We start from the raw sequence: 19,960 nt of genomic DNA on the forward strand, positions 1-19,960 counted from the left end.
TGTCTGTTGCACTGTTGGTATTCAAAAGAGAGAGCTCCTCAGAGGGGGGGAGTGCAGACAAGACAGCAGAGGAAAAGCAGGAGGGAGGGACCGTAGGTAGCGCCGGAAAGTGACCAGCGGTAAGACATCTGCGTTGTCTGGAGCGGTGAGGTCGGGGGTGACAAAGAAGTGATCAGACGTGTGCAGCGGAGTGACCTGAGAGTGATGAGTGGAGCATTTCTCGAATCATCCTTGTCTTTTGCAAAACAGTAAGTGCATTTCTGGTTTTGATTGTTTGATTGCAAGAGACGGCACATGATTCACGTTAACGCTTTTACTGTTTGTACAATAATTTATTGACAGACAGTGTCATTGTGATGCAGACAGGAAAAGACAGCACTGCATAGCACAAACAAATGTAGAAATCTGAACATAAGACAATCTCCTTAGGGAAAACTGTACATGCAGTGCAGTGGAATTACAGTGCAGTCTTCCTACACCTCCTGACGTTCCTGTCTTTTGGGCAACGGATTCTCATCCACATCACAACAAATATCTTCTCTTGCGATAGAGCGTGAAAATCATCTTTCAGAGTGTCTAATCCAGCCTCTGCAGGCATCAGCTGTGATGTCATCACACGTTACATCCATGGCAGCCAGAAGGGTCATCTGTGTATGCGGCTGGCCATCATATACTTTTAATCTTCATGCTGAGAAAAATTCCTCAACGGGGTTGAGTAGGGTGAGAGGAACTCCACCAGCATCCTGTTGTGGGCCGCAAACCATTGCCTGATGATGTTGGAGCGATGGAAACTGACATTGTCCCAAACTAACACGTACTTTGGCAGGTCATCTCCAATCTGCCCCCTCTCTTGTTCAGGGATGAGATCCCTGTAGAGAGTGTCAAAAGACTGTTTAGGTGTGAAAAGGGGCCGTCTGCAACACAGTGAAGTTGTCTTGCAGTCCTATGTGGAAAGAATATAGCAATGCAAAACACTAAATTGAGTAAAATAAAATGCCACTGTTTACTTAAAGTATACTTACTGTATATTGTAAAACTAGTGCTGAAATGTTGTGGGGATTATACTATTCTACAGAGACCCATTATAATGCATTTTGATCAACATGACATAAGCAATTGATAATGTAGGAATCTGCACAGAATTTTGTCATAATCATTTGCATGGATGTACCAAAGCATTTGCAACTTGTTCAAAGAAATGAGAAAATGCTTGTTTGATGTGCACACGTGACACAAGGTTGTAAGGATTGAACAAGAAGTTTTGAGAATTTCAAATCGGATCTGAGAAATGTACCAAATTGACATAGAAAAAACTGTATTTAAAGTGGGGGGGGGGTACTTTTGGGGCAGTTTTGTTTCACCCAAGTGTCCCATTTCCACCCCTCTCAAACTAATGCATGGATGCATATAGCCAGAAACAATTCATTTGATGCATGCAAAGAAGCAACACTGTGTGTCTCAAGAAGCATTTATTCATGATTACGTAGACATGCTAAAATTTCAAGGCCACACACTACACATAACACATAACACATGACATTACACATTTCATAAAATTTACATTTAGTCATTTAGCAGACGTTTTTATCCAAAGCGACTTACAGACGAGGAAACATTGGAAGCAATTATAACAATATAGGCAACAAAATGCATAAGTTAATTAAATCCAGTCCATTAAAGCCTAGCACAGTATACAAAGCTAAGAATAGTGAGGTAAGTAAAAAAATAATTTTTTAAGAAGACAGAAAATAATAAGAGGTTAAAATCAGTCATCTACATTTTGACGGAAGATATGCATTTTCACACACTACACCGGCCTGTAGTGTTCTAGCAGTGTAAGGTTGAGAGTGAGTTTCTTCAGTAGCGGTGTGATGCAGGCCTCTTTGAAAGCAGTGGGAAATGTCCCAGTGGTGAGCAAAGAGTTGATGATGCGGGTCAGACCAGGCACAACTGCTGGAGAGATGGCATGGTGGAGATGGGTGGGGATGGGATCCAGTGGGCAGGTGGTAGGGTGGTTGGAACCAATGACCTTGGAAACATCATCTTCAGACATAGGAGAAAAGGCGGGTGATGGTGGCGTAGAAAATTGGCTGTTGATGGCGGTAGTTTTCTTTACGAAGAACGATGCAAAATCATCAGCTGTTAACTCCGATGAAGGTGTGGGAGCAGGCGGACAGAGGAGAGCAGAGAAGGTTTTTAAGAGTGTGCGAGAGTCAGGAGAGTTGCTGATCTTCGAGTGGTTATAATCAGTTTTTGCAGAGGTGACGTCAACGGAGAAAGTAGAGAGACAGAGGTCAGTATGGTCTTTTGACTTGTGCCATTTTCTCTCAGCTGACCGGAGGCTGGTGCGATGCTCACGTGGTACATCCGATAACCAGGGGGCAGACAGGGATGCACGGGCTGGTCCAGATGTAAGAGGGCATATGTTGTCCAAGCAGGATGTAAGCGTGGAACACAGAGTGTCTGTTGCACTGTTGGTATTCAAAAGAGAGAGCTCCTCAGAGGGGGGGAGTGCAGACAAGACAGCAGAGGAAAAGCAGGAGGGAGGAACCGTAGGTAGCGCCGGAAAGTGACCAGCGGTAAGACATCTGCGTTGTCTGGAGCGGTGAGGTCGGGGGTGACAAAGAAGTGATCAGACGTGTGCAGCGGAGTGACCTGAGAGTGATGAGTGGAGCATTTCTCGAATCATCCTTGTCATTTGCAAAACAGTAAGTGCATTTCTGGTTTTGATTGTTTGATTGCAAGAGACGGCACATGATTCACGTTAACGCTTTTACTGTTTGTACAATAATTTATTGACAGACAGTGTCATTGTGATGCAGACAGGAAAAGACAGCACTGCATAGCACAAACAAATGTAGAAATCTGAACATAAGACAATCTCCTTAGGGAAAACTGTACATGCAGTGCAGTGGAATTACAGTGCAGTCTTCCTACACCTCCTGACGTTCCTGTCTTTTGGGCAACGGATTCTCCTCCACATCACAACAAATATCTTCTCTTGCGATACAGCGTGAAAATCATCTTTCAGAGTGTCTAATCCAGCCTCTGCAGGCATCAGCTGTGATGTCATCACACGTTACATCCATGGCAGCCAGATGGGTCATCTGTGTATGCGGCTGGCCATCATATACTTTTAATCTTCATGCTGAGAAAAATTCCTCAACGGGGTTGAGTAGGGTGAGAGGAACTCCACCAGCATCCTGTTGTGGGCCGCAAACCATTGCCTGATGATGTTGGAGCGATGGAAACTGACATTGTCCCAAACTAACACGTACTTTGGCAGGTCATCTCCAATCTGCCCCCTCTCTTGTTCAGGGATGAGATCCCTGTAGAGAGTGTCAAAAGACTGTTTAGGTGTGAAAAGGGGCCGTCTGCAACACAGTGAAGTTGTCTTGCAGTCCTATGTGGAAAGAATATAGCAATGCAAAACACTAAATTGAGTAAAATAAAATGCCACTGTTTACTTAAAGTATACTTACTGTATATTGTAAAACTAGTGCTTAAATGTCGTGGGGATTATACTATTCTACAGAGACCCATTATAATGCATTTTGATCAACATGACATAAGCAATTGATAATGTAGGAATCTGCACAGAATTTTGTCATAATCATTTGCATGGATGTACCAAAGCATTTGCAACTTGTTCAAAGAAATGAGAAAATGCTTGTTTGATGTGCACACGTGACACAAGGATGTAAGGATTGAACAAGAAGTTTTGAGAATTTCAAATCGGATCAGAGAAATGTACCAAATTGACTTAGAAAAAACTGTATTTAAAGTGGGGGGGGTACTTTTGGGGCAGTTTTGTTTCACCCAAGTGTCCCATTTCCACCCCTCTCAAACTAATGCATGGATGCATAAAGCCAGAAACAATTCATTTGATGCATGCAAAGAAGCAACACTGTGTGTCTCAAGAAGCATTTATTCATGATTACGTAGACATGCTAAAATTTCAAGGCCACACACTACACATTACACATTACACATGACATTACACATTTCATAAAATTTACATTTAGTCATTTAGCAGACGTTTTTATCCAAAGCGACTTACAGACGAGGAAACATTGGAAGCAATTATAACAATATAGGCAACAAAAGGCATAAGTTAATTAAATCCAGTCCATTAAAGCCTAGCACAGTATACAAAGCTAAGAATAGTGAGGTAAGTAAAAAAATATTTTTTTAAGAAGACAGAAAATAATAAGAGGTTAAAATCAGTCATCTACATTTTGACGGAAGATATGCATTTTCACACACTACACCGGCCTGTAGTGTTCTAGCAGTATAAGGTTGAGAGTGAGTTTCTTCAGTAGCGGTGTGATGCAGGCCTCTTTGAAAGCAGTGGGAAATGTCCCAGTGGTGAGCAAAGAGTTGATGATGCGGGTCAGACCAGGCACAACTGCTGGAGAGATGGCATGGAGGACATCTGCGTTGTCTGGAGCGGTGAGCTCGGGGGTGACAAAGAAGTGATCAGACGTGTGCAGCGGAGTGAACTGAGAGTGATGAGTGGAGCATTTCTCGAATCAGCCTTGTCATTTGCAAAACAGTAAGTGCATTTCTGGTTTTGATTGTTTGATTGCAAGAGACAGCACATGATTCACGTTAACGCTTTTACTGTTTGTACAATAATTTATTGACAGACAGTGTCATTGTGATGCAGACAGGAAAATACAGCACTGCATAGCACAAACAAATGTAGAAATCTGAACATAAGACAATCTCCTTAGGGAAAACTGTACATGCAGTGCACTGGAATTACAGTGCAGTCTTCCTACACCTCCTGACGTTCCTGTCTTTTGGGCAACGGATTCTCATCAACATCACAACAAATATCTTCTCTTGCGATACAGCGTGAAAATCATCTTTCAGAGTGTCTAATCCAGCCTCTGCAAGCATCAGCTGTGATGTCATCACACGTTACATCCATGGCAGCCAGAAGGGTCATCTGTGTATGCGGCTGGCCATCATATACTTTTAATCTTCATGCTGAGAAAAATTCCTCAACGGGGTTGAGTAGGGTGAGAGGAACTCCACCAGCATCCTGTTGTGGGCCGCAAACCATTGCCTGATGATGTTGGAGCGATGGAAACTGACATTGTCCCAAACTAACACGTACTTTGGCAGGTCATCTCCAATCTGCCCCCTCTCTTGTTCAGGGATGAGATCCCTGTAGAGAGTGTCAAAAGACTGTTTAGGTGTGAAAAGGGGCCGTCTGCAACACAGTGAAGTTGTCTTGCAGTCCTATGTAGAAAGAATATAGCAATGCAAAACACTAAATTGAGTAAAATAAAATGCCACTGTTTACTTAAAGTATACTTACTGTATATTGTAAAACTAGTGCTTAAATGTCGTGGGGATTATACTATTCTACAGAGACCCATTATAATGCATTTTGATCAACATGACATAAGCAATTGATAATGTAGGAATCTGCACAGAATTTTGTCATAATCATTTGCATGGATGTACCAAAGCATTTGCAACTTGTTCAAAGAAATGAGAAAATGCTTGTTTGATGTGCACATGTGACACAAGGATGTAAGGATTGAACAAGAAGTTTTGAGAATTTCAAATCGGATCAGAGAAATGTACCAAATTGACTTAGAAAAAACTGTATTTAAAGTGGGGGGGGGTACTTTTGGGGCAGTTTTGTTTCACCCAAGTGTCCCATTTCCACCCCTCTCAAACTAATGCATGGATGCATATAGCCAGAAACAATTCATTTGATGCATGCAAAGAAGCAACACTGTGTGTCTCAAGAAGCATTTATTCATGATTACGTAGACATGCTAAAATTTCAAGGCCACACACTACACATTACACATTACACATGACATTACACATTTCATAAAATTTACATTTAGTCATTTAGCAGACGTTTTTATCAAAAGCGACTTACAGACGAGGAAACATTGGAAGCAATTATAACAATATAGGCAACAAAATGCATAAGTTAATTAAATCCAGTCCATTAAAGCCTAGCACAGTATACAAAGCTAAGAATAGTGAGGTAAGTAAAAAAATATTTTTTTTAAAAGACAGAAAATAGTAAGAGGTTCAAATCAGTCATCTACATTTTGACGGAAGATATGCATTTTCACACACTACACCGGCCTGTAGTGTTCTAGCAGTGTAAGGTTGAGAGTGAGTTTCTTCAGTAGCGGTGTGATGCAGGCCTCTTTGAAAGCAGTGGGAAATGTCCCAGTGGTGAGCAAAGAGTTGATGATGCGGGTCAGACCAGGCACAACTGCTGGAGAGATGGCATGGAGGAGATGGGTGGGGATGGGATCCAGTGGGCAGGTGGTAGGGTGGTTGGAACCAATGACCTTGGAAACATCATCTTCAGACATAGGAGAAAAGGCGGGTGATGGTGGCGTAGAAAATTGGCTGTTGATGGCGGTAGTTTTCTTTACGAAGAACGATGCAAAATCATCAGCCGTTAACTCCGATGAAGGTGTGGGAGCAGGCGGACAGAGGAGAGCAGAGAAGGTTTTTAAGAGTGTGCGAGAGTCAGGAGAGTTGCTGATCTTCGAGTGGTTATAATCAGTTTTTGCAGAGGTGACGTCAACGGAGAAAGTAGAGAGAAGAGACTGGCAGAGAGAGAGAGGTCAGTATGGTCTTTTGACTTGTGCCTTTTTCTCTCAGCTGACCGGAGGCTGGTGCGATGCTCACGTGGTACATCCGATAACCAGGGGGCAGACAGGGATGCACGGGCTGGTCCAGATGTAAGAGGGCATATGTTGTCCAAGCAGGATGTAAGCGTGGAACACAGAGTGTCTGTTGCACTGTTGGTATTCAAAAGAGAGAGCTCCTCAGAGGGGGGGAGTGCAGACAAGACAGCAGAGGAAAAGCAGGAGGGAGGGACCGTAGGTAGCGCCGGAAAGTGACCAGCGGTAAGACATCTGCGTTGTCTGGAGCGGTGAGGTCGGGGGTGACAAAGAAGTGATCAGACGTGTGCAGCGGAGTGACCTGAGAGTGATGAGTGGAGCATTTCTCGAATCATCCTTGTCATTTGCAAAACAGTAAGTGCATTTCTGGTTTTGATTGTTTGATTGCAAGAGACGGCACATGATTCACGTTAACGCTTTTACTGTTTGTACAATAATTTATTGACAGACAGTGTCATTGTGATGCAGACAGGAAAAGACAGCACTGCATAGCACAAACAAATGTAGAAATCTGAACATAAGACAATCTCCTTAGGGAAAACTGTACATGCAGTGCAGTGGAATTACAGTGCAGTCTTCCTACACCTCCTGACGTTCCTGTCTTTTGGGCAACGGATTCTCCTCCACATCACAACAAATATCTTCTCTTGCGATACAGCGTGAAAATCATCTTTCAGAGTGTCTAATCCAGCCTCTGCAGGCATCAGCTGTGATGTCATCACACGTTACATCCATGGCAGCCAGATGGGTCATCTGTGTATGCGGCTGGCCATCATATACTTTTAATCTTCATGCTGAGAAAAATTCCTCAACGGGGTTGAGTAGGGTGAGAGGAACTCCACCAGCATCCTGTTGTGGGCCGCAAACCATTGCCTGATGATGTTGGAGCGATGGAAACTGACATTGTCCCAAACTAACACGTACTTTGGCAGGTCATCTCCAATCTGCCCCCTCTCTTGTTCAGGGATGAGATCCCTGTAGAGAGTGTCAAAAGACTGTTTAGGTGTGAAAAGGGGCCGTCTGCAACACAGTGAAGTTGTCTTGCAGTCCTATGTGGAAAGAATATAGCAATGCAAAACACTAAATTGAGTAAAATAAAATGCCACTGTTTACTTAAAGTATACTTACTGTATATTGTAAAACTAGTGCTTAAATGTCGTGGGGATTATACTATTCTACAGAGACCCATTATAATGCATTTTGATCAACATGACATAAGCAATTGATAATGTAGGAATCTGCACAGAATTTTGTCATAATCATTTGCATGGATGTACCAAAGCATTTGCAACTTGTTCAAAGAAATGAGAAAATGCTTGTTTGATGTGCACACGTGACACAAGGATGTAAGGATTGAACAAGAAGTTTTGAGAATTTCAAATCGGATCAGAGAAATGTACCAAATTGACTTAGAAAAAACTGTATTTAAAGTGGGGGGGGGGTACTTTTGGGGCAGTTTTGTTTCACCCAAGTGTCCCATTTCCACCCCTCTCAAACTAATGCATGGATGCATAAAGCCAGAAACAATTCATTTGATGCATGCAAAGAAGCAACACTGTGTGTCTCAAGAAGCATTTATTCATGATTACGTAGACATGCTAAAATTTCAAGGCCACACACTACACATTACACATTACACATGACATTACACATTTCATAAAATTTACATTTAGTCATTTAGCAGACGTTTTTATCCAAAGCGACTTACAGACAAGGAAACATTGGAAGCAATTATAACAATATAGGCAACAAAAGGCATAAGTTAATTAAATCCAGTCCATTAAAGCCTAGCACAGTATACAAAGCTAAGAATAGTGAGGTAAGTAAAAAAATATTTTTTTAAGAAGACAGAAAATAATAAGAGGTTAAAATCAGTCATCTACATTTTGACGGAAGATATGCATTTTCACACACTACACCGGCCTGTAGTGTTCTAGCAGTATAAGGTTGAGAGTGAGTTTCTTCAGTAGCGGTGTGATGCAGGCCTCTTTGAAAGCAGTGGGAAATGTCCCAGTGGTGAGCAAAGAGTTGATGATGCGGGTCAGACCAGGCACAACTGCTGGAGAGATGGCATGGAGGACATCTGCGTTGTCTGGAACGGTGAGCTCGGGGGTGACAAAGAAGTGATCAGACGTGTGCAGCGGAGTGAACTGAGAGTGATGAGTGGAGCATTTCTCGAATCAGCCTTGTCATTTGCAAAACAGTAAGTGCATTTCTGGTTTTGATTGTTTGATTGCAAGAGACAGCACATGATTCACGTTAACGCTTTTACTGTTTGTACAATAATTTATTGACAGACAGTGTCATTGTGATGCAGACAGGAAAATACAGCACTGCATAGCACAAACAAATGTAGAAATCTGAACATAAGACAATCTCCTTAGGGAAAACTGTACATGCAGTGCACTGGAATTACAGTGCAGTCTTCCTACACCTCCTGACGTTCCTGTCTTTTGGGCAACGGATTCTCATCAACATCACAACAAATATCTTCTCTTGCGATACAGCGTGAAAATCATCTTTCAGAGTGTCTAATCCAGCCTCTGCAAGCATCAGCTGTGATGTCATCACACGTTACATCCATGGCAGCCAGAAGGGTCATCTGTGTATGCGGCTGGCCATCATATACTTTTAATCTTCATGCTGAGAAAAATTCCTCAACGGGGTTGAGTAGGGTGAGAGGAACTCCACCAGCATCCTGTTGTGGGCCGCAAACCATTGCCTGATGATGTTGGAGCGATGGAAACTGACATTGTCCCAAACTAACACGTACTTTGGCAGGTCATCTCCAATCTGCCCCCTCTCTTGTTCAGGGATGAGATCCCTGTAGAGAGTGTCAAAAGACTGTTTAGGTGTGAAAAGGGGCCGTCTGCAACACAGTGAAGTTGTCTTGCAGTCCTATGTAGAAAGAATATAGCAATGCAAAACACTAAATTGAGTAAAATAAAATGCCACTGTTTACTTAAAGTATACTTACTGTATATTGTAAAACTAGTGCTTAAATGTCGTGGGGATTATACTATTCTACAGAGACCCATTATAATGCATTTTGATCAACATGACATAAGCAATTGATAATGTAGGAATCTGCACAGAATTTTGTCATAATCATTTGCATGGATGTACCAAAGCATTTGCAACTTGTTCAAAGAAATGAGAAAATGCTTGTTTGATGTGCACATGTGACACAAGGATGTAAGGATTGAACAAGAAGTTTTGAGAATTTCAAATCGGATCAGAGAAATGTACCAAATTGACTTAGAAAAAACTGTATTTAAAGTGGGGGGGGGTACTTTTGGGGCAGTTTTGTTTCACCCAAGTGTCCCATTTCCACCCCTCTCAAACTAATGCATGGATGCATATAGCCAGAAACAATTCATTTGATGCATGCAAAGAAGCAACACTGTGTGTCTCAAGAAGCATTTATTCATGATTACGTAGACATGCTAAAATTTCAAGGCCACACACTACACATTACACATTACACATGACATTACACATTTCATAAAATTTACATTTAGTCATTTAGCAGACGTTTTTATCAAAAGCGACTTACAGACGAGGAAACATTGGAAGCAATTATAACAATATAGGCAACAAAATGCATAAGTTAATTAAATCCAGTCCATTAAAGCCTAGCACAGTATACAAAGCTAAGAATAGTGAGGTAAGTAAAAAAATATTTTTTTTAAAAGACAGAAAATAGTAAGAGGTTCAAATCAGTCATCTACATTTTGACGGAAGATATGCATTTTCACACACTACACCGGCCTGTAGTGTTCTAGCAGTGTAAGGTTGAGAGTGAGTTTCTTCAGTAGCGGTGTGATGCAGGCCTCTTTGAAAGCAGTGGGAAATGTCCCAGTGGTGAGCAAAGAGTTGATGATGCGGGTCAGACCAGGCACAACTGCTGGAGAGATGGCATGGAGGAGATGGGTGGGGATGGGATCCAGTGGGCAGGTGGTAGGGTGGTTGGAACCAATGACCTTGGAAACATCATCTTCAGACATAGGAGAAAAGGCGGGTGATGGTGGCGTAGAAAATTGGCTGTTGATGGCGGTAGTTTTCTTTACGAAGAACGATGCAAAATCATCAGCCGTTAACTCCGATGAAGGTGTGGGAGCAGGCGGACAGAGGAGAGCAGAGAAGGTTTTTAAGAGTGTGCGAGAGTCAGGAGAGTTGCTGATCTTCGAGTGGTTATAATCAGTTTTTGCAGAGGTGACGTCAACGGAGAAAGTAGAGAGAAGAGACTGGTAGAGAGAGAGAGGTCAGTATGGTCTTTTGACTTGTGCCTTTTTCTCTCAGCTGACCGGAGGCTGGTGCGATGCTCACGTGGTACATCCGATAACCAGGGGGCAGACAGGGATGCACGGGCTGGTCCAGATGTAAGAGGGCATATGTTGTCCAAGCAGGATGTAAGCGTGGAACACAGAGTGTCTGTTGCACTGTTGGTATTCAAAAGAGAGAGCTCCTCAGAGGGGGGGAGTGCAGACAAGACAGCAGAGGAAAAGCAGGAGGGAGGGACCGTAGGTAGCGCCGGAAAGTGACCAGCGGTAAGACATCTGCGTTGTCTGGAGCGGTGAGGTCGGGGGTGACAAAGAAGTGATCAGACGTGTGCAGCGGAGTGACCTGAGAGTGATGAGTGGAGCATTTCTCGAATCATCCTTGTCATTTGCAAAACAGTAAGTGCATTTCTGGTTTTGATTGTTTGATTGCAAGAGACGGCACATGATTCACGTTAACGCTTTTACTGTTTGTACAATAATTTATTGACAGACAGTGTCATTGTGATGCAGACAGGAAAAGACAGCACTGCATAGCACAAACAAATGTAGAAATCTGAACATAAGACAATCTCCTTAGGGAAAACTGTACATGCAGTGCAGTGGAATTACAGTGCAGTCTTCCTACACCTCCTGACGTTCCTGTCTTTTGGGCAACGGATTCTCATCCACATCACAACAAATATCTTCTCTTGCGATACAGCGTGAAAATCATCTTTCAGAGTGTCTAATCCAGCCTCTGCAGGCATCAGCTGTGATGTCATCACACGTTACATCCATGGCAGCCAGAAGGGTCATCTGTGTATGCGGCTGGCCATCATATACTTTTAATCTTCATGCTGAGAAAAATTCCTCAACGGGGTTGAGTAGGGTGAGAGGAACTCCACCAGCATCCTGTTGTGGGCCGCAAACCATTGCCTGATGATGTTGGAGCGATGGAAACTGACATTGTCCCAAACTAACACGTACTTTGGCAGGTCATCTCCAATCTGCCCCCTCTCTTGTTCAGGGATGAGATCCCTGTAGAGAGTGTCAAAAGACTGTTTAGGTGTGAAAAGGGGCCGTCTGCAACACAGTGAAGTTGTCTTGCAGTCCTATGTGGAAAGAATATAGCAATGCAAAACACTAAATTGAGTAAAATAAAATGCCACTGTTTACTTAAAGTATACTTACTGTATATTGTAAAACTAGTGCTGAAATGTTGTGGGGATTATACTATTCTACAGAGACCCATTATAATGCATTTTGATCAACATGACATAAGCAATTGATAATGTAGGAATCTGCACAGAATTTTGTCATAATCATTTGCATGGATGTACCAAAGCATTTGCAACTTGTTCAAAAAAATGAGAAAATGCTTGTTTGATGTGCACACGTGACACAAGGTTGTAAGGATTGAACAAGAAGTTTTGAGAATTTCAAATCGGATCTGAGAAATGTACCAAATTGACTTAGAAAAAACTGTATTTAAAGTGGGGGGGGGGTACTTTTGGGGCAGTTTTGTTTCACCCAAGTGTCCCATTTCCACCCCTCTCAAACTAATACATGGATGCATATAGCCAGAAACAATTCATTTGATGCATGCAAAGAAGCAACACTGTGTGTCTCAAGAAGCATTTATTCATGATTACGTAGACATGCTAAAATTTCAAGGCCACACACTACACATAACACATAACACATGACATTACACATTTCATAAAATTTACATTTAGTCATTTAGCAGACGTTTTTATCCAAAGCGACTTACAGACGAGGAAACATTGGATGCAATTATAACAATATAGGCAACAAAATGCATAAGTTAATTAAATCCAGTCCATTAAAGCCTAGCACAGTATACAAAGCTAAGAATAGTGAGGTAAGTAAAAAAATAATTTTTTAAGAAGACAGAAAATAATAAGAGGTTAAAATCAGTCATCTAAATTTTGACGGAAGATATGCATTTTCACACACTACACCGGCCTGTAGTGTTCTAGCAGTGTAAGGTTGAGAGTGAGTTTCTTCAGTAGCGGTGTGATGCAGGCCTCTTTGAAAGCAGTGGGAAATGTCCCAGTGGTGAGCAAAGAGTTGATGATGCGGGTCAGACCAGGCACAACTGCTGGAGAGATGGCATGGTGGAGATGGGTGGGGATGGGATCCAGTGGGCAGGTGGTAGGGTGGTTGGAACCAATGACCTTGGAAACATCATCTTCAGACATAGGAGAAAAGGCGGGTGATGGTGGCGTAGAAAATTGGCTGTTGATGGCGGTAGTTTTCTTTACGAAGAACGATGCAAAATCATCAGCCGTTAACTCCAATGAAGGTGTGGGAGCAGGCGGACAGAGGAGAGCAGAGAAGGTTTTTAAGAGTGTGCGAGAGTCAGGAGAGTTGCTGATCTTCGAGTGGTTATAATCAGTTTTTGCAGAGGAGACGTCAACGGAGAAAGTAGAGAGACAGAGGTCAGTATGGTCTTTTGACTTGTGCCATTTTCTCTCAGCTGACCGGAGGCTGGTGCGATGCTCACGTGGTACATCCGATAACCAGGGGGCAGACAGGGATGCACGGGCTGGTCCAGATGTAAGAGGGCATATGTTGTCCAAGCAGGATGTAAGCGTGGAACACAGAGTGTCTGTTGCACTGTTGGTATTCAAAAGAGAGAGCTCCTCAGAGGGGGGGAGTGCAGACAAGACAGCAGAGGAAAAGCAGGAGGGAGGAACCGTAGGTAGCGCCGGAAAGTGACCAGCGGTAAGACATCTGCGTTGTCTGGAGCGGTGAGGTCGGGGGTGACAAAGAAGTGATCAGACGTGTGCAGCGGAGTGAACTGAGAGTGATGAGTGGAGCATTTCTCGAATCAGCCTTGTCATTTGCAAAACAGTAAGTGCATTTCTGGTTTTGATTGTTTGATTGCAAGAGACGGCACATGATTCACGTTAACGCTTTTACTGTTTGTACAATAATTTATTGACAGACAGTGTCATTGTGATGCAGACAGGAAAAGACAGCACTGCATAGCACAAACAAATGTAGAAATCTGAACATAAGACAATCTCCTTAGGGAAAACTGTACATGCAGTGCAGTGGAATTACAGTGCAGTCTTCCTACACCTCCTGACGTTCCTGTCTTTTGGGCAACGGATTCTCATCAACATCACAACAAATATCTTCTCTTGCGATACAGCGTGAAAATCATCTTTCAGAGTGTCTAATCCAGCCTCTGCAGGCATCAGCTGTGATGTCATCACACGTTACATCCATGGCAGCCAGAAGGGTCATCTGTGTATGCGGCTGGCCATCATATACTTTTAATCTTCATGCTGAGAAAAATTCCTCAACGGGGTTGAGTAGGGTGAGAGGAACTCCACCAGCATCCTGTTGTGGGCCGCACACCATTGCCTGATGATGTTGGAGCGATGGAAACTGACATTGTCCCAAACTAACACGTACTTTGGCAGGTCATCTCCAATCTGCCCCCTCTCTTGTTCAGGGATGAGATCCCTGTAGAGAGTGTCAAAAGACTGTTTAGGTGTGAAAAGGGGCCGTCTGCAACACAGTGAAGTTGTCTTGCAGTCCTATGTAGAAAGAATATAGCAATGCAAAACACTAAATTGAGTAAAATAAAATGCCACTGTTTACTTAAAGTATACTCACTGTATATTGTAAAACTAGTGCTTAAATGTCGTGGGGATTATACTATTCTACAGAGACCCATTAAAATGCATTTTGATCAACATGACATAAGCAATTGATAATGTAGGAATCTGCACAGAATTTTGTCATAATCATTTGCATGGATGTACCAAAGCATTTGCAACTTGTTCAAAGAAATGAGAAAATGCTTGTTTGATGTGCACACGTGACACAAGGATGTAAGGATTGAACAAGAAGTTTTGAGAATTTCAAATCGGATCAGAGAAATGTACCAAATTGACTTAGAAAAAACTGTATTTAAAGTGGGGGGGGTACTTTTGGGGCAGTTTTGTTTCACCCAAGTGTCCCATTTCCACCCCTCTCAAACTAATGCATGGATGCATATAGCCAGAAACAATTCATTTGATGCATGCAAAGAAGCAACACTGTGTGTCTCAAGAAGCATTTATTCATGATTACGTAGACATGCTAAAATTTCAAGGCCACACACTACACATTACACATTACACATGACATTACACATTTCATAAAATTTACATTTAGTCATTTAGCAGACGTTTTTATCAAAAGCGACTTACAGACGAGGAAACATTGGAAGCAATTATAACAATATAGGCAACAAAATGCATAAGTTAATTAAATCCAGTCCATTAAAGCCTAGCACAGTATACAAAGCTAAGAATAGTGAGGTAAGTAAAAAAATATTTTTTTTAAAAGACAGAAAATAGTAAGAGGTTCAAATCAGTCATCTACATTTTGACGGAAGATATGCATTTTCACACACTACACCGGCCTGTAGTGTTCTAGCAGTGTAAGGTTGAGAGTGAGTTTCTTCAGTAGCGGTGTGATGCAGGCCTCTTTGAAAGCAGTGGGAAATGTCCCAGTGGTGAGCAAAGAGTTGATGATGCGGGTCAGACCAGGCACAACTGCTGGAGAGATGGCATGGAGGAGATGGGTGGGGATGGGATCCAGTGGGCAGGTGGTAGGGTGGTTGGAACCAATGACCTTGGAAACATCATCTTCAGACATAGGAGAAAAGGCGGGTGATGGTGGCGTAGAAAATTGGCTGTTGATGGCGGTAGTTTTCTTTACGAAGAACGATGCAAAATCATCAGCCGTTAACTCCGATGAAGGTGTGGGAGCAGGCGGACAGAGGAGAGCAGAGAAGGTTTTTAAGAGTGTGCGAGAGTCAGGAGAGTTGCTGATCTTCGAGTGGTTATAATCAGTTTTTGCAGAGGTGACGTCAACGGAGAAAGTAGGGAGAAGAGACTGGTAGAGAGAGAGGTCAGTATGGTCTTTTGACTTGTGCCATTTTCTCTCAGCTGACCGGAGGCTGGTGCGATGCTCACGTGGTACATCCGATAACCAGGGGGTAGACAGGGATGCACGGGCTGGTCCAGATGTAAGAGGGCATATGTTGTCCAAGCAGGATGTAAGCGTGGAACACAGAGTGTCTGTGGCACTGTTGGTATTCAAAATATAGAGCTCCTCAGAGGGGGGGAGTGCAGACAAGACAGCAGAGGAAAAGCAAGAGGGAGGGACCGTAGGTAGCGCCGGAAAGTGACCAGCGGTAAGACATCTGCGTTGTCTGGAGCGGTGAGGTCGGGGGTGACAAAGAAGTGATCAGACATGTGCAGCGGAGTGACCTGAGAGTGATGAGTGGAGCATTTCTCGAATCATCCTTGTCATTTGCATTAAGTGCATTTCTGGTTTTGATTGTTTGATTGCAAGAGACGGCACATGATTCACGTTAACGCTTTTACTGTTTGTACAATAATTTATTGACAGACAGTGTCATTGTGATGCAGACAGGAAAAGACAGCACTGCATAGCACAAACAAATGTAGAAATCTAAACATAAGACAATCTCCTTAGGGAAAACTGTACATGCAGTGCAGTGGAATTACAGTGCAGTCTTCCTACACCTCCTGACGTTCCTGTCTTTTGGGCAACGGATTCTCATCCACATCACAACAAATATCTTCTCTTGCGATACAGCGTGAAAATCATCTTTCAGAGTGTCTAATCCAGCCTCTGCAGGCATCAGCTGTGATGTCATCACACGTTACATCCATGGCAGCCAGAAGGGTCATCTGTGTATGCGGCTGGCGATCATATACTTTTAATCTTCATGCTGAGAAAAATTCCTCAACGTGGTTGAGTAGGGTGAGAGGAACTCCACCAGCATCCTGTTGTGGGCCGCAAACCATTGCCTGATGATGTTGGAGGGATGGAAACTGACATTGTCCCAAACTAACACGTACTTTGGCAGGTCATCTCCAATCTGCCCCCTCTCTTGTTCAGGGATGAGATCCCTGTAGAGAGTGTCTAGCTGTGAAAAGGGGCCGTCTGCAACACAGTGAAGTTGTCTTGCAGTCCTATGTGGAAAGAATATAGCAATGCAAAACACTAAATTGAGTAAAATAAAATGCCACTGTTTACTTAAAGTATACTTACTGTATATTGTAAAACTAGTGCTTAAATGTCGTGGGGATTATACTATTCTACAGAGACCCATTATAATGCATTTTGATCAACATGACATAAGCAATTGATAATGTAGGAATCTGCACAGAATTTTGTCATAATCATTTGCATGGATGTACCAAAGCATTTGCAACTTGTTCAAAGAAATGAGATAATGCTTGTTTGATGTGCACACGTGACACAAGGATATAAGTATTGAACAAGAAGTTTTGAGAAATTCAAATCGGATCAGAGAAATGTACCAAATTGACTTAGAAAAAACTGTATTTAAAGTGGGGTAAAGTGTAAAAACACTAATGCATGGATGCATATAGCCAGAAACAATTAATTTGATGCATGCAAAGAAGCAACACTGTGTGTCTCAAGAAGCATTTATTCATGATTACGTAGACATGCTAAAATTTCAAGGCCACACACTACACATTACACATTACACATTACACATTTCATAAAATTTACATTTAGTCATTAAGCAGACGTTTTTATCCAAAGCGACTTACAGACGAGGAAACATTGGAAGCAATTATAACAATATAGGCAACAAAATGCATAAGTTAATTAAATCCAGTCCATTAAAGCCTAGCACAGTATACAAAGCTAAGAATAGTGAGGTAAATAAAAAAAATATTTTTTAAGAAGACAGAAAATAATAAGAGGTTAAAATCAGTCATCTACATTTTGACGGAAGATATGCATTTTCACACACTACACCGGCCTGTAGTGTTCTAGCAGTGTAAGGTTGAGAGTGAGTTTCTTCAGTAGCGGTGTGATGCAGGCCTCTTTGAAAGCAGTGGGAAATGTCCCAGTGGTGAGCAAAGAGTTGATGATGCGGGTCAGACCAGGCACAACTGCTGGAGAGATGGCATGGAGGAGATGGGTGGGGATGGGATCCAGTGGGCAGGTGGTAGGGTGGTTGGAACCAATGACCTTGGAAACATCATCTTCAGACATAGGAGAAAAGGCGGGTGATGGTGGCGTAGAAAATTGGCTGTTGATGGCGGTAGTTTTCTTTACGAAGAACGATGCAAAATCATCAGCCGTTAACTCCGATGAAGGTGTGGGAGCAGGCGGACAGAGGAGAGCAGAGAAGGTTTTTAAGAGTGTGCGAGAGTCAAATGTTACATCCATGGCAGCCAGAAGGGTCATCTGTGTATGCGGCTGGCCATCATATACTTTTAATCTTCATGCTGAGAAAAATTCCTCAACGGGGTTGAGTAGGGTGAGAGGAACTCCACCAGCATCCTGTTGTGGGCCGCAAACCATTGCCTGATGATGTTGGAGCGATGGAAACTGACATTGTCCCAAACTAACACGTACTTTGGCAGGTCATCTCCAATCTGCCCCCTCTCTTGTTCAGGGATGAGATCCCTGTAGAGAGTGTCAAAAGACTGTTTAGGTGTGAAAAGGGGCCGTCTGCAACACAGTGAAGTTGTCTTGCAGTCCTATGTGGAAAGAATATAGCAATGCAAAACACTAAATTGAGTAAAATAAAATGCCACTGTTTACTTAAAGTATACTTACTGTATATTGTAAAACTAGTGCTTAAATGTCGTGGGGATTATACTATTCTACAGAGACCCATTATAATGCATTTTGATCAACCTGACATAAGCAATTGATAATGTAGGAATCTGCACAGAATTTTGTCATAATCATTTGCATGGATGTACCAAAGCATTTGCAACTTGTTCAAAGAAATGAGAAAATGCTTGTTTGATGTGCACACGTGACACAAGGATGTAAGGATTGAACAAGAAGTTTTGAGAATTTCAAATCGGATCAGAGAAATGTACCAAATTGACTTAGAAAAAACTGTATTTAAAGTGGGGGGGGGTACTTTTGGGGCAGTTTTGTTTCACCCAAGTGTCCCATTTCCACCCCTCTCAAACTAATGCATGGATGCATATAGCCAGAAACAATTCATTTGATGCATGCAAAGAAGCAACACTGTGTGTCTCAAGAAGCATTTATTCATGATTACGTAGACATGCTAAAATTTCAAGGCCACACACTACACATTACACATTACACATGACATTACACATTTCATAAAATTTACATTTAGTCATTTAGCAGACGTTTTTATCCAAAGCGACTTACAGACGAGGAAACATTGGAAGTAATTATAACAATATAGGCAACAAAAGGCATAAGTTAATTAAATCCAGTCCATTAAAGCCTAGCACAGTATACAAAGCTAAGGATAGTGAGGTAAGTAAAAAAATATTTTTTTAAGAAGACAGAAAATAATAAGAGGTTAAAATCAGTCATCTACATTTTGACGGAAGATATGCATTTTCACACACTACACCGACCTGTAGTGTTCTAGCAGTGTAAGGTTGAGAGTGAGTTTCTTCAGTAGCGGTGTGATGCAGGCCTCTTTGAAAGCAGTGGGAAATGTCCCAGTGGTGAGCAAAGAGTTGATGATGCGGGTCAGACCAGGCACAACTGCTGGAGAGATGGCAAGGAGGAGATGGTTGGGGATGGGATCCAGTGGGCAGGTGGTAGGGTGGTTGGAACCAATGACCTTGGAAACATCATCTTCAGACATAGGAGAAAAGGCGGGTGATGGTGGCGTAGAAAATTGGCTGTTGATGGCGGTAGTTTTCTTTACGAAGAACGATGCAAAATCATCAGCCGTTAACTCCGATGAAGGTGTGGGAGCAGGCGGACAGAGGAGAGCAGAGAAGGTTTTTAAGAGTGTGCGAGAGTCAGGAGAGTTGCTGATCTTCGAGTGGTTATAATCAGTTTTTGCAGAGGTGACGTCAACGGAGAAAGTAGAGAGAAGAGACTGGTAGAGAGAGAGAGGTCAGTATGGTCTTTTGACTTGTGCCATTTTCTCTCAGCTGACCGGAGGCTGGTGCGATGCTCACGTGGTACATC

The sequence above is a fragment of the Barbatula barbatula genome, assembly GCF_947034865.1.
Source record: "Barbatula barbatula genome assembly, chromosome: 24".
NCBI classification, from domain to species: Eukaryota; Metazoa; Chordata; class Actinopteri; order Cypriniformes; family Nemacheilidae; genus Barbatula; species Barbatula barbatula.